The sequence below is a fragment of the Cupressus sempervirens genome, chromosome 3 (assembly GCF_028749045.1).
Source record: "Cupressus sempervirens isolate cs-2001-9-10 chromosome 3, ASM2874904v1, whole genome shotgun sequence".
NCBI classification, from domain to species: Eukaryota; Viridiplantae; Streptophyta; class Pinopsida; order Cupressales; family Cupressaceae; genus Cupressus; species Cupressus sempervirens.
Window position 1 is genome coordinate 1,106,645,434 of NC_143120.1, and position 17,462 is coordinate 1,106,662,895.

The 17,462-nt window shown below is 34.5% G+C and overlaps 1 pseudogene; it reads right to left on the reverse strand.

Moving 5' to 3' along the window:
- Window positions 1-413: 413 nt before the first annotated feature.
- The window catches only part of LOC149570659 (vacuolar-sorting receptor 1 pseudogene), a 36,168-nt pseudogene continuing 19,119 nt past the window's right edge, over window positions 414-17,462 (reverse strand).

Below are 17,462 nucleotides of genomic sequence, written 5' to 3' on the forward strand. Positions count from 1 at the left end.
GTGCCACATGTCACTTGTTGATTGGTCTGCCTGATTTGCCCCATCCGCCACATGTCGTCTTCTCGCTAACTCGCTATGTTAATTCTCACGCATCTTTTGCTTGGCGAGTTAGCAACGACCCTCCGATTTGGACACGTGTCGTCATCTCCTTGCATCCAAGTTTTGGGCGCCAACTCATCATTATTGCATGCTCGTTCAAAATATCTCCATTTGCGCACCAACTGGCAGTCCACGGTGGGCCCCTCCCCTCGAGCTCGTGCCTTCAAAAGGCTCCTGCCTCAATTCACATCTTATTACGTGTGTTTGGGTATTTAAATACATAAAACATACCCACGTTTTATCAATGTGGGATAATTGTTTTTATTGCTCATCGCCTTTTGTTTGACTGTGGTTGGAAACGGCTCGCTGTTCTTTTAAAATTTATTGGAACCCACAGCTCCTTTGTCAAGTTTTCCTCTGTATTGTATGTCATTAATAATAAGAGTGGGTAATATTGTGACATCACCACGAGATCCATGTCCAACCTGTTTATCTTGCTCAGCTTTCAAAATAGAGTTTTCAGTATCGGCAATGGGATCCCCCATGCACTTTTCTACCTTCTTCCTGTCCAGACCAAGAGATTCGATGACACTATCTGCACATTCTTTGTTATATTTTTTGTCCTTCATTGGACACATGATGCGGAAATCAGTAACGTAATCCCACCAAACCCATGGTCTGCTATCCTCTTTAGCAACAGTAAAAACACACAATTGTCTCAAATTTTCAGTCACCACATCTTTCCCATCATACCCCCGATTGAAGTCTTGTTCTGGATCAGGTGAACAGGATCTTCCGTTATTAATGCATTGAGCTTTGCATTGCTTGCTCACTACAAAGGCTTGAGGGCAGTACCACGTGATATAGTGAGGAGTAAATTGTGTGTACCCATTTTTCTTAAGAATTTGAGCAGCTCCTTTGAAATTCTTTAAAAACTCCATCTGCATATCACACTTCAATCCACATTCATCATTGCTATTTGTCCACAACTCATACTCCACACGTTCATCTGTGTGTGGAATAGACTCTCTCCAGTCCAAATTAATATTGACCATATTCCTCTTACTAATAGCATCTTTCAGTTTGTCACCTAAATTCTTCTCAATGAGTGCAGAGGGAATAGTGATATTCTGTTCATAAGCTGAACCACCTTCACCAGGCAAATCCATAGTTATCAAAGATTCATCCTTGTCATCAGCCACAAGGACAGCCGCTGCCCCAGCATTCTGAGCATTCCAGACTTTCAAAGCAAAATAGCAATTTTACCATGCTGCAAATTTTTAGCCCATGACGAATCTCCAGTCAAAAGATTTTAATTGTTGAACATCCATACTTTAAAAATCCTGCAAGCAAACAATGTTAAAAAACATAAACTGGGCTCGGATTCGGCATCATAAACTAGGTTATTGATCACTTGGGCTTCTAAAAACTGGGATATAGGTTCTTTGCCATGAGGAGAATGGAATTCTATAGTTTGGGCTCTTGACGAATCACAGGGCACATTTGGCGAATTTCCGAAAACAGGCACTTGGAAATTTTGACTAAGAAATGTGTCAAAAAGTAATTTTTTGGCAAATGTGCGGACATATGAAACTATGCAAATGGATTTATCATGACTTGGGAACTGGCATACTTGAAGGATTTTTAGAAGACAACACAATGATATAATCCATTTAGGCTCACCAATCACGAGATGAGAGTTATAACGTGCCGAACAAGGATGTGAATCAATCTGGATGCCTTAACCGTAACCAAACAATGCACACTGGGTTTTTGATCATGTTAGCAAACTGATCAAATGGATTCGACATGATCTCAAAATTTGAACATATGAAGTATTTGACCCCTAAAACATAGTGCAAAAAGAAATTCCTCATTTGGATCAACTTGGTCAAAGATATCATTGGTCGAACAGGGCTTCCCAGAACTGTGAACAACTACACAAATGTACAAAACAGTAACCGACCAACTTTGAGGGGTTCGAAACCTAGTCAAACGAATATGAAAAGACTTGAAAGCTGAAACATAGGTTCTTTGTTATGGAAACTAAACACTCCCAAAGTGGTGGGTCATGACACATTCCTGGGTAAAAGATATTCAAATGCAAATTGGGCCTCTGGTCGCTATTTGACACTTGGGCAGAATTGCAAATTTTGACACTAGCTTAAAATGGCACTTCACAGAATGATTCGAGATGGAAAAATAACATTGTGGATCACAGGCATATGTCAAATGAAAGGTGTTAAGCCACTCAAACACCATCTAGGCCTCAAACTGACAATTGGCTACATATGCATAAAAGGCACTTTAGGGCATGATTTTCTCAAAATTTTCTAAATGTGACTGAAAATAGACCATGCAATTTTCAGTCCCAACAGTTTTTTCTTCCATAGCTTTCTTCTTTTGTTTAGTCACCTAACATAGTAGTATGGATTGTGATTCTTGCTCTAACTTGAGATTTATGATTTCCTCAACTTGAGCTTTGTTCTTTTTCATTAGATCTGCAACTGCTACATCAAATTCATTAGAATCTCCATTAGCAAATAGCTTAGTAGTGTCTATCTCTCTTGACATAGGCAAGGGGGGAATAACTAGGGCCAAAGGCTCACCTAGCTATCCAAACCACCCTGCAAGAGTTAACACAATGGAAGCAAACACAAAGAACAAAAACCAAAGGAGGAAGAATAGAGAAATAATTTTATTGATTCATCAAAATATCTTCATACATGCCCAGCTATAAGGTCTTCTAGGTTACAGCCAAATACAAATACATTCACATTCAAAGATCCAATAGAAAATTTGCACTTTTAGTTCTGCTTTGCAATCTTCTTCCAAATTTTTTTTTTTCCAAAAACTTGTCCAACAACTAAGCCTAAACACTCTATATATACTTGCCAAAATGGCTTATAGATCATTCTAGCACATTACATAAGAGGAAAGCTGACCCAACAATGGTTTGGATACATCCCAGGAAAAGGTCTTAGCATTAATGTCATTATCAAAATAAATCTTGCAAGTTGGCTCATAGAAATCACATCCAAATGTCGACACTCAACAAAAACCAGAAAACTTGGCACATGATGGGTCACTCGACATACACTAGGTAACTTGGCACATAAAGAGTCACTCAGCATACACTAGGTAACTTGGCATGTACTAAGTGCTACAATAACTCAACACCAATTGAGTGCTATAGTAACTTGGCACCAACTAAGTGCTACAATAACTTGGCACCAAATGAGTGCTATAGTAACTTAGCTCTAACTGAGTGCTATAGTAACTTGACACCAACTAAGTGCTATAGTAACTTAGCTCCAATTGAGTGCTATAGTAACTCAGCTCCAACTGAGTGCTACAATAACTTGGCTCCAACTTGCAGAATGAACAAAAATGAGCATGATAACAAGGCAACCCAAGATACTCCTGAGTTAGACAACTAGGGTTGAAAGAAATGATTCTCTTGAATCATTGAAATGTCACAACCTGAGTTGAATCCAATTTATATTAAGAAATCCATGAAGCATCTTCAATAGGCCTGTTCTTCCACTTCAACAAATATTCATAGTAATCTTTTCCTCTTGTGCTCTTTCCAACTCTCTAATCCAATATTTGTTTAACTTCTTTAGTCTTCTTCTTAGGATAATCTTTTGATACAACAACTTCATCATCTAACTCATGATACTTATACAAATCAGCAATATTGAATATTGTAGATATATCGATGTCATTAGGTAACTCAACTTCATAAGCATTGCTACTATCAAACTTCTTCAAGATCTTACAAGGTCCAAATTTCTTCATCTTCAGCTTACTATATATTCCAACTGGGAATCTTCCTTTCTTTAGATGAACCATCACCTCATCATCAACTTGAAAAACATGGTATCTTCTAGACTGATCAACATTCTCCTTATACTTTTGATTACTTTGTTCCAACCTCAACTTCACTTCCTTATGAAAAGACTCCATAAAATCAGCAAATTCTTCTCCTGTAGCACTTCTCTTTTCTTCAACAGCAAAATCTCTCAAATTGGATATACCTCTAGGATGCATTCTAGTAACAATCTCAAAAGGTGTCTTCCCTATACTCCTATTCACATAATTGTTATATGAAAATTTAGCTTGTGCCAATACCATCTCCCAATTACTTTTCTTATTCCCAATTAGGAATCTTAGCAAATTACCCAAGCTTCTATTCACAACCTCTATCTATTCATTTTTCTATGGATGGATTGTAGAACTAAACTTTAGCTTAGTACCCATCTTCTTCCACAAAGTCTTTCAAAAATAACCAACAAACTTACTATCTCTGTCAGAAATAATACTTCTTGGTAATCCATGCAGTCTCACAATCTCTTTAAAGAAAAGTTCAACAACATGCTTAGCATCCAATGTCTTCTTACATGGTATGAAATGAACCATCTTAGAAAATCTGTCCACTATAACAAATATGGAATCATACCCTTTCATTGTCTTAGGCAATCCAAGAACAAAATCCATGTTGATGTTAGTCCAAGGTTTCTCAGGAATAGTAATAGGCTTATACAAACCAATATTTTGACTCACCCATTTTGCAACTTGACAAACTCCACAACTCTTTAACAAATTTTGAACATCCATATACATTTTTGGCCAATAATACTTCTCTTTCAGCAAACTCAATGTCTTATAAATTCCAAAATGTCTAGCTAATCCACCACTATGCTTTTCCTTAATCAGATTCAACCTCATAGAACTTCTAGGAATAAACAACTGAATACCTTTGAACAACATAACTTCTTAAATGAAATATTCATCATACTTACTTATGTGATCTATTAGATTCGGTTCTCTACACTTTCTCCATGCCTTAGAAAAATTAGGATTAGTATCATACATCTCTTTCATTTCATCAAGACCAAGAACTTCAGACTTCATTTCAGTCAACACAGAACATCTTCTACTCAACGCATCAACAACTCTATTAGTAACTCCACTCTTATGCTTAATCACAAATGTAAAACTTTTCAAGTACTAAACCCACTTCATATGTCTCTAATTCAATTTATGTTGACTTTCCAAGTATTGTAAAGCTTTATGATTAGTATATAGTGCAAACTCTTTAGAAATCAAATAGTGTCTCCACTTCTTCAATGCTTGGACAATAGCATAAAATTCTTGATCATACATAGAATATTTTCTTTTAGCATCATTCAACTTTTCACTAAAGAAAGAAATAGGTCTATCTTCTTGACTTAATACAGCTCCTATTACTTTACCACTTGCATCACATTCAACTTGAAATACTTTGTTGAAATTAGGTAAAGCCAATATAGGTAATTCAACAATCTTTTATTTCAAAGTCTCAAAACTCTTATTAGCTCCATGTGTCCACTTGAATACCTTTTTATCTCTCTTCATTATTTTAGTCATAGCATTACAAATAACACTAAAATTCTTTATAAGCTTTCTATAAAAATTAGCCAAACCATGAAATGATCTTACCTCACCCACATTCTCAGGTGTAGGCCATTTTGAAATTGCTTTAACCTTCTTAGGATCTATCTTTAATCCATGAGCTAAAATCACAAATCCCAAATACACAATCTCCTCTTACATGAAAGAACACTTTTTCAGATTAAACAACAACTTTTCCTCTTTCAACATCTACAATACTTGTCTAATATGTTCAAGATGTTCTTCCTTAGTCTTACTAAATATAATAATATCATCTAAATAAAAAATCACAAACTTATCCAAGAATCTTTTTATAATTTTATTCATCAACCTCATGAAAGTACTAGGTGCATTAGTCAAACCAAAAGGCATAACCACCCATTCATACAAACTATCTTTTGTCTTGAAAGTAGTCTTCCATTCATCATCGTCCCTAATTCTGATCTAATTATAGCCACTCTTAAAATCAATTTTGGTAAAATACTTTGCTCCACTCAAACAATCTCTTATGTCATCCATCCTTGGCATAGGAAACTTATATTTCATTGTTATCTTGTTAATGGCTTTGGAATCAGTACACATTCTCCATTCTCCATTCTTTTTAGGTGCTAATACAATAGGTACAACACATGGAATTAAGATTTCTTTGATCAAAGCTTTCTGCAACAACTCATGCACTTCTCTATTAAGTTCTTAATCTCTGTAGGTGTCAATCTATATGGTGCTTTGTTTGGAAAACTAGCTCTAGGAGTCAGATCCATACAATGACTTATACTTCTTACTAGAGGTAAATCATTAGGAATATCATCAACAATAATCTCTGTATACTCATTTAGCAATTTTGTAATTTCTATTGGTACTCAACTATCACTATCTATTGTAACTCCATCATTACCAACTTCTGTTGCTCAGTCATTGCTACCAACACTTAGTCCTCTAGGAACTATGGAAAAACAAACTTGATTCTTCTTCACTTCCTTTTCAAATTGTTTCCCATTAACCATGCAAAATTTTATTGTAGTACAACTAACCTCATCTGGACTTTCAATCAAAGGCACCAATGTCTACTTCTTCCTATTCGCCCAAAGAGTATATTGATTCAATCTTCCATCATGTATAGCCTATCTATCATATTGCCAATGTCTACCCAACAAAATATGACAATAATCCATAGGTATAATATCACACAAAAGTTCATCAAAGTAATGTCCAATCTTGAACTTCACAAGGCATTGTTCACTTACTAATATCTTATGGTCATCTTTGATCCATAAAACATGATAAGGTTTGGGATGTTTTAGACTCTGCAATTGTAACTTGGTAACCAGCTCTTCTGATGCTAGATTTGTAGAACTTCCACTATTAATGATCATTTTGCAGCATTTTCCAAACATCTTACATCTTGTCTTGAAAAGACTTCTCCTTAAAATAGGTTCCTTGTCACTTCCCTTATTACATAAGGTTCTTCTCACCATCAAATTTTCTCCAGCCTTAGGTCCACTTTGTAAACCCTCATCATCTCTTTGAATCATAGTATTTTTACTACCTTGCCCACTTTTAGAGGATCTACATTCAAAACATCTATGTCCCTCTTTACCACATCTGAAACAATTACCATGAAATCCACCTCTAGAATAAGAATTACCTCTTCTTTGGTAAGAATTAGTACCTCCTCAATAAGAATTACCACTTTTCCATTTGGTCTTGCTTTTTTCATCATTCTTCCATTCAGATATGCCTTTATCCTACAAAAAATTGTTAGATCTACCACCTTCACCTTAAGGTCTACCTCTGCCTCTCTAGAATCTACCATCTTTACATCTTTGTCTTTTTTCATGCTTCTTTGTCAAGATCTCCTCAGCTTTCAAGGCATATTGATATGCCTCTTCTACACTTTCCAACTTCTCAAAACTTATTTCATCTTGAATTTCAGATCTCAATCCATTAATGTACCTTGTAATTTTCTCAACATCATCATCCACATGTCTAGATTTGATGTCCAATCTATAGAATTCCTCAGTATACTCTTTCCCAGTCATGTCTTTTTGTTTCAAACTTTGCATCTTTCTCAACAAGCTAATTTGGTAATCAGCAAGAAGGAATTTGTTCTTTACCTTGTTCACTATCTTTGGCCAAGTTCTTATCTTCTACTTTCCTCTCCTTTGTCAATCAGTTTGCAGATGTTCCCACCATAGTGATGCATGACCTTTCAACCTAGTGACTACAATCTTCACCTTTCTATTATGAGGAGTGTTTTCATACTCAAAGAAATTCTCCATATTAGAGAACCAATCCACCACAACATTGGTATCCAATTTTTCATCATAAGGGACAACTTCTATAATAGGCTTTGAATTTGGCCTAGATAACACTTTCAACAATCTTTCCTCATCTTGATCTTCTTCAAGTTATAGATTATGGTTTGGTGCTACTACTTCATCATCACTTACATCAACAAGATGTGCTCCTCTCCTTTGGGCTATTTCCACAATATCTAATCTAGCTACAATTTGTCTCAATTGATCCAATATAGCATCATCAACATTTCTTCTACCATGAACCATCTTTACAAATTAGGTTCCTGCAAGATCATAACCCTGTACAAGTTATAGGTCAAATCCATAGATCTACCACCCAACAAAAAAATCCAAATCAAGGTTCTACACAATCCAATCTCCACAAGGATGAACCTCAAACTCTAATACCAACTGATGTAGGCAAGGAGGGAATAACTATGGCCAAAGGCTTATCTAGTTATCCAAACCACCCTACAAGAGTTAACACAATAGAAAAAAAAACAAGGAACAACAACCAAAGGAGGAAGAAGAGAGAAATACTTTTATTGATTCATCAAAATATCTTTATACATGCCTAGCTGTAAGGCTTTTTGGTTTACGACCAAATAAAAATAAATTCACATTGAAAGATCCAACAAAAAATTCACACTTTTAGTTCTGCTCTGCAATCTTCTTCCAAAAACTTCTTTTTTCAAAAACTTGCCTAACAACTAAGCCTAAACACTCTATATATACTTGCCAAAATGGCTTATATATCATTCTAGAATATTAAATAAGAGGAAGGCTTACCCAATAATGGTTTGGACACATTCCAAGAAAAGGTCTTAACATAAATGTCACAATCAAAATAAATCTTGCAAGTCGGCTCATAGAAATCATGTCCAAATGCTGACACTTTAGAAAAAACTAGAAAATATAGCACATGAAGGGTCACTCATCATACACTAGGTAACTCGGCACATGAAGAGTCACTTGGCATACATGGGGTAATTTGGCATCCACTAAGTGCTATAGTAAGTCGACACCAAGTGCTATAGTAAATTGGCACCAACTAAGTGCTATAGTAACTCGATACCAAATGAGTGCTATAGTAACTTGGCACCGAGTGCTATAGTAACTTGGCACCATTTAAGTGCTACAGTAACTTGGATCTAATTGAGTGCTATAGTAACTCGGCTCCAACTGAGTGCTATAGTAACTCGACACAAACTAAGTGCTATAGTAACTTGGCTCCAACTAAGTGCTACAATAACTCGGCTCCAACTAAGTGCTATAGTAACTTAGCTCCAACTGAGTGCTACAATAACTTGGCTCCAACTTGTAGAATGAACAAAAATGAGTAGGATAACAAAGCAACCTAGGATGCTCCTACATCATCTTTGTATTGTGTTTCATTCTCCATAATAGAAATTTCTTTCCTCTTCTTCAAAGATTTCTTTAGTTCTTCTCTTGCTTCATCTAGATGATGTAGAATGAGTTGTATTTCAATTCCCTATTTCTAAATAATCTTTTCCAACTTGTATACTTCTATTTCCAAGATCCTTTCTCAAAGCTGGAAAGCTTCTCTTTTAGAGAACTAGGCTCTGATACCAATTCTTGGAATTACAAAACAAAAGGTAAACTTCTGAGAGGTGGGGTGTGTGCGGGGGGGTTGTTGGGGGGGGGGGGGGGGGGGGTGGGGGGGGGGGGGGGGGGGGTGTGAATCAGTAGTTTAAGCTTGGACCCATAAAACTTTAACTACATAGCCATCTCATACATTTACTAAGTAAACTAAAATACCATGTAATGCATGTATATCTAAAACATGTAAGCAAGTAAACATTCGTACACATATAACACCCGGTATGATTACCTAGAGATCCTCTAATAAGAAGGTAAAAATAGGGTGGGGATGACACCACAAATCTTCACTACTATAGTAATAAAGTGTATTCAATGAAGGTTACAATATTTTGACCATAAGACATGATCTATCCTGTGAAAGGTTTTCCTTGTTAAAGGCTTAAAAAGACTATTAGGTCTCATCCTATTAAAGAATTTCAACACCCTGCTAGAAGTGTACCTTGCTAAAGAACTTCAACTCACAATTAAGTAATCATCTTGTTAGAGGATTTCAATAAAGCTTGTTAGGAATACTCTATTAAGAGATCTGATTGATTCACCTGCTAGAATGATTTAGTAATGATCCTATAGTTAGCACTTCCTTTTCTAATAAAAAATCACCTCTAAAATATTGTCTTCTCAATCCTTCTTGATCAGATGTCTCTTTATTGTATACTCTTCTCTTTCCTCTGTTCTACTCTAATTGATTCTACAATGCAATCTCACTTCATAACTCCTTAGCCACCATGAATGCTCTAGTTTTTGCATGCAAGCTACTATCTTCACTCCTTCATACACCTTACACATGATAGAGAGTTTAGGGTTTATCCTCCTTCAAAAACCTTTGGCAACTTAGGGTTAGGTATAAATCAATGACTATGATTCATCCATTTTTCTTCTTAATCCTTCCCCTTTTCTGATTGGTTGCATTTAATTGCTTTGGGAATACAACATAAGATTCTTTCTTATCTCCAAAATATTGTAATTTATTCTTAAGTCAACTAAAAAAATATTTTACATAGTTGTTTGTGCTATTACAAACAACTATGTCAAAACTGTGTCACTCAGCATCTGAAGTCTTTCATGCTTGACATACACTAAGCTCTATGCTATGAATCATCATCCACTATTTTCTTGGCTCTTGAATCACTTTGTATACACTATCTACTTAGCACTTGAGTGACTTGACACATGAGTGGCTCAACACTCACTATGAGCTTGGCATGCTTTATAATATATATGTTATGCTCAACATATACTACTTTTTTGGCATGAACTAAGTAAACAACTTAAGTGTGTAGACACTTAATTGTCAAAACCAATCTAAGATCAACAATGTTCTCATCCAACCCTTGTGTTATGATCTTCATGATGGTGGTGCACCACACACAAGCATGTTCATGTGTATTTTTAAGGTGACTTGCGAGGCTCGATCTCCCATTTTTATTTCAATGGAACTATGTTCATTTGGGGTTGGATTAGGAATATGCATGCCTATGGAAACTCATCATGTGATGAGCATGGGTATGTAGGGTAAGGTGGTGGAGGGGCTTCTCTCATAACCCATGCGGTGTTCCCAACATGGTGTACATGTAGAAGTTTCTAATAAGTGATAACTTAATTAATTCATAAAAAAAAAAATAAGATAAGAAATGTAAAGTTGACCTCGTAAGGGTTGTGTTGAGGGGAATGGTTAGTGATTCATAGGCCTTGTAGTTTAGCCAAGGAGACATCATGTTAGCCTCTTGAGGGAGTACCAAGAGGAATAGTTTGTTAGCATCTTCACCAACTCTCCAATAGAGTCTATACATAGTTGACACATAGAGTGTCTAACCTGGATTTGTTATACTTGCATTATCTCATGTTCTTGGTTGTAGTATTTTTACTATATGGCATGAGTGTTAGCCATGGACATTTTCTTTATGTGTATTTGTGGTTGGATCATTATCTCCATTAGCATAGCAAGAGAAAACTTATGGGTTCCATGTGGTTGGGAGGCATAGCTACCTTTACAGAAGGAAATTTTCTTGGTCATATTATATCTCAAGAAGGAGTAAAGATTGATCTAGATAAGGTTAAAGTTATTAAATAATTAAGCTTGCTATTTGGAAAAACTAGAGTAAAATCTTTCTTTGGCTAGGTAAATTTCTTGAGAAGATTTGTACTTAAGTTCTCTAAAATAGTTAAATCTATAGTTGATATGATGAAAGGAAATAGAATTTTCAAAAGGAGTGATGTTGGAAAAAAGGCTTTTGAAGAAATTAAAGATGTCATTTCCAAATCCCATGTGCTTGTCCATCCTTACTATACTAAGGAACTCACCATTTACTATTATGCCTTAGAACATACTATGTCAGCTATATTGATGCAAGAAAATAAAAAGAGAATACAAGCCTCAATTTCTTTCTTCAGTATACCATTGAAGAATCAAGAACTAAGATACTCACCAATTAAAAAATATGCATATGCAATGGTGAGAGCCCTTAATTTTTTTAGGTTTTATGTGGTGCATTCTCATTTAGTAATATATTTTCCAAATCCTACAATAAAAAGTATTCTAACACAACAAGAATTTGGTTGTAATAATAGAGGAGTGTGGATAGAAAAAGTCCAAGAATATGGTATATAAATTAAGCCAACTAAACTTGTAGGAGGTAATGCACTTTGTAAAGCCTTGATAGAGGATCAAAAATTTGAAGAAGAAGATACTCCAAAAGTTCTTATGGTAAGTCTTCAGGATCCCTAGTTCTCAAACATTTCTTATTTTCTAACATATGGTGAATGCCCTAATGTAATGACTACTAAGAAAAGGAGAGATCTAAAAACTAAAGACTTGAAATATGTTATTCATGATGATGTCTTGTATAAGAGATCTATTGATGGAACATTTATAAGATGTGTGGATAAGGAAAAATAGGTGAAGTTGTTAAGATCTTTTCATGATGAAGCATGTGGAGGGCATTTTTGTATCATTGTCATTGCATTCAAAATCTTGAGACAATGTTATTATTGGCCTAGTATGTTTAAAGATGCATATATGTGGATGGCTAATTGTGTGAAATGCAAGATGTTTACTAGTAAAACTTAGCTTGATGCCTTACCTCTTAGGCTAGTAGTAATTGAAGCTCCAATCCATCAATGGGTTTTCAATTTTATAGGCCCTATCAATCATCCTTCTAGTCAAGGACACTCATATATATTAATTGCAATAGAGTATTTCAGTAAATGGGTTCAAGCTAAGCCAATGAAGAAGACTTATTAGAAGTAGCATGTGAATCTCTCAAAGAACATATTCTGATCAGGTTTGAAGTTCCTATGAAACTAATAAAGGATAGTGTGTCTTATTTTTCCTCTTTATATATCATTGAGTTTTGCTATGATAATGGTATTCAACTTATATATTTCTCTAATTATTTCCCTCAAGGAAGTGGATAGGCTGAGTCTAGTAATAAGAACTTGATTAGTATTTTGAAGAAATTGGTCTTAGATAATAAAAAAGGTTGGCACAAGAAGATTCATGATGCTTTATGGGCTAATAAGAATACACCTAAAAGAGGTATAATATTTCACCATTTTAAGTATTCTATGGAGTGCACGCTAATATTCCATTACTTTTAGAACTTGATGCATATAAATTAAAGACTATCATTGAAGAAGATGTTTTAAAAGATGGATTAGAGAAGAGAACCATGTATCTTACCAGAGTACAAGAAGAAAGAGAAGAGATGGTTGAAAAAATTACTAAACATCAAGGAAGGATAAAGAAGTTGTTTGATAAAAGGGAAAGGCCTAGAAAATTTATGGAAGGTGATTTGGTGTTGTTATGGAATAAGAGACATAAGCAAAGAGGTATGTATTCCAAGTTTCAATCCTTATGGAAAGGGCCTTTTAAAATTATTCAAGTGAATCAAAATAATTCCTTCAAGTTGGAATATCCCATAGGAGAAACCCCACCATGCTCTTATAATGGGTAGGATCTAAAGCTATATCAAATGAAAAATTGAAAGCAGGTAACCTCTGCATAGTAGCTAGATAGGTAGGTTTTCCTTTCATGTTGTTTTCTTTCATAGGTAGTTTGTTGTTGTTTCCTAGTTTAGTCTATTATTTTTGTCTTCAAGTTGTCATCTTTTGTGTAGAACCAGAGATTGCGAGAATTCTTTCAAGCATTATCATGCTTAAATTCCTAGATAGAGCTAGTCGTTGCCCAAGTTTCGAGTCAAGTCAAGTGTCAATGTCTTGAGCCTGAGTCTAGATTTCCTATACGATGATCTTTGTTCTTACCATTCCTTTGATCTTACCTAATGTAGGAAAGTATGTTAGAAATTCATTAGTCCAAAGCGAAGTGATTAGGGTTTGGAGGGTTTGTTATGCATTATCCTAATGAGAAGAAGGTTTGGATTTTCTACTAATCTATATTTTCTTGTTCTTAATGATGCTCAAGAAAAAGATTCATGTTGAGAGGCAACCCCTCACAAAAGCATTCCTATAAATCTCTAAGAAACCTTAATTCTATGATAAAGTGTTCCAATAAAGGAGTAATGTAGGTAGAATGAAGAAATCACATGATGGGACTCAAAATTGTGCTCCCTATTTTGAATACCATTCCAAACTTTTGAGTAAAATTGAGCCTTATAATTGCTTTTAGTGCTTATGTCCCATTTTTTATTTTAAGGTCTAAGAGGTGTTTAATGTTTCTAACACCTTGTATTCAGTATGTTTATGCATCCTATCATGATAAATTGGCATTCTGAGTCATTCTATGAAGTACCATATTTCTGCTTTGGGAGTATTTTGTATGCATATCAAAGAGCCTAAATTTTAATTTTCATGTCATTTCAATATGTTTTGACTAGGTTTTGAATACCTTGAAGTTGGTTATTTATCTCTATCATGATGATGAATATTGCCCTAAATTCTAGGAGGCCTTGTTTTGATGGAAATATAAGAGGAGTAATTGAGAGGTGAGATGTAAATCAGTTACCAAAATATAAATCCTAGATCCCTTAGATATTACTATGAAATAAACTCTGAAAACTGAACTCTACTGATGCTTGGCAAACACACAAAAAAATGTTGTAACTCAATAAACACTAAAATAGCTTGGAAAATAGTTAAAATGAAAATATTAAGATGTTATCTATGATTAACATTACTTTAATTTAGTTGAAAACACATAAAATAAATAGCATTAATACATATGAAACCAAGATTTAATGTGGAAACCCAATTTGGGAAAACCCACCAATTGTAACTAGTTACTGATTTTTGCTCTTTTAAAGTGGGCCCTATTAGGAGCCAACCTCATTAAAGGTTACAAAGCACACTGTTAGGTGTGACCCTATTAAAGGATTTAATCACCCTATTAGGAGTGGCCTTGCTAGTGGTCTTTAGACACTTCAATAGAAATGCCACCTTGTTAGAGGATTTACAAATTACTATTCAGCCAAATCTATTAAGAGATTTAGATCACTTCTACGATGGTTAGATAGTAATAATCACATGACTTGATTTGGATGCAACTAAATTGCTGATTACAGATCTCAATTCTAGCTTGTATACTTGATCCTTCTTGATCGAATATGTCCTTTCATCTCCTTTAGGATATTCTTCTTATCCTTCTAATTTGGTTTCTCTTAGCATCATCAAATCTTTAATTATCTTCCATGCATTTCACACAAACTCTAAGTCTCAAGTTCACCTTATATTTATATCTTTCCTATAGTCAAGTGGGCTAGAATACAACTTAGAATAATTAATATTCATTTCCACCATTTGGCTAGAACCAACACACAAGTCAATTGAAATTAATATGCCAAACAAGAAAACCCTTTCTTAACTGACCCTACTTGGTAGACACTAACTTAGAAATGATTTTCCCTTGTTAACCGAGTAAACTTAGTCAACACTGCATACTCACAAAGTTACTTTGATAACCAAGTGAGCTCAATTAACACTTGTTCCATCCAGCATTTTCTTCATTAATTGATTGAACTTAGTTAACACTCATCTTCCACAAACTTTCCTTTGGTATCCAAGTGAACTTGGTAGATACTATCATCTAAACTAGGAAAAATTTGGAATGCTCCATAGGCACATAAAACTATCTTCAATGCTTGAGTGAGCTCGGCATACATTGACTAGTAATGATACAATATTTTATGTAACATCAAAGACAATTCACAATTAATCAATTGTTTCAACAATCTCCCTCTTTGGCATTGATGGCAACACAACATGCCATGGCATAATGAAATTTTCAACACAAGAATAAAGTAAGGAACATATCCTTAGTTTCATTTTAATTCTCATCCATGAGAACTCCCTCTATTAGGGTGAATTTTTTCTTCCTTCAATTTCTCCCTTTGTCAAAAAACTTTTGACTACTATAACTTCTTCTGATAGAAAAATCTACCAAGTTCATTTTCCCTCTTTGATATCTCTTTCTCTTTCTATTTACAAAATTTGTATGATAGTAAACTTCTCCAAAAAATTTCTTATGAGATATGACAACAAACTTCTCCCTCTTTGACATCTCATGCCAAAGACAATGTTCATTGAATACCAATGTACCTGGTGTACAGATTCATTTGCAATATGCCCTTGTCAATATTGCACCAACTAACTAATCTTCAATAATGCTCTAGTTGATGCATCACTAAACTTCATTTAGTGAGCTTTAGATAGGGGAATGACCCCTATCTTACCTCTTAGATATAGAAATGCATGCTTAGGTCTTGTATTTACATATTTGAATTTAACTTCTTTATCTTGAACCAATTCTCTCAAGAAATGATATTTTATAGAAATGCATTTTGTTTTGGTATGCATCATTGGATTCTTTGATATATTTATTACACTAGTGTTTTCATAGTATATGACTACTGGATCCTTGATCTTTGTCTTCATACCTAACATAAGTTGTTTAAATGATACAATATTAGAAAAATTGACTACTGCTACCACATATTCTACCTCTACTATGGACTGAGAGATACAGTTTTGTTTCTCCCTTGTCCAAGACATTAGAATTTTACCAAGAAAGAATGCTCCACTACTAGTGCTTTTTGTATCATTAATACTTCTTGTCTAGTCAACGTCTGTGAATACTTTTAAATCTAAATTGCTTCCTATTTTGTACTATAAACCATATTCTTTAGTACCTTTTAGATATCTCACAATTCTTTTGACTTCCATCATGTGATTTTGTTTTGGATTTGATAAGAATCTTGCCACCATACTGACTAATAATGCAATATCAGGCCTTGTATACACTACACAATACAATTTTCAAATCATTGATCTATATATGGTTTGATCTACCTCTTTGAAATCATCATTCTTGGAGAGTTTATGTCTAATAGACATAGGAGTTCCAACTATTCTTGAGTCTTCCATTACAAATTTCTTTAGTATCTCCTTGATATATTTAGATTGAGTAATGTACATACCATCTTTCTTCAATTGAATCTATAATCGAACAAAGAATTTTATCTCACCAAACATATACATCTTAAATTCTTTACTCATTTCTTTTGAAAATGCCTTGCGCAAGTCATCATTTCCTATGAATAAAGTTTCATCAACAAATATTTCTACAAACACAATCTTTTTGTCTGGTCCTTCTTTGATATATAGACTATTGTTATCATTTGTTCTTTGAAAACCAATCTGTACTAAGTAGTTATGAAGTCTTTCATACCAAGCTTTGGGATCTTTATCGAGACCATGTAATGCCTTATGTAATTTGCAAACCATGTCCCTTTTTCTAGGATCTATAAAACCTTCAATTTTTTCAATGTAGACTTCCTCATCAAAAATTCCATTCAAGAATGTAGATTTTACATCCATTTGATAAGCTTTAAATCCTCTATATGTTGTGTATGCTAGTAAAGTTCTAACACCTTCTAATCTTGCAACAAGAGAAAATTTTTTACCATAATCAATACCTTCTTCTTGAGAATAGCCTTTACATACTAACCTTGCTTTGTTTCTAAAAACTTTTCCATCTTCATCTGACTTATTTCTAAATACCCACTTTGTGCCAATTACACTTTTATTCTTGGGTTTAAGAACAAGAGTCCAAGTTTT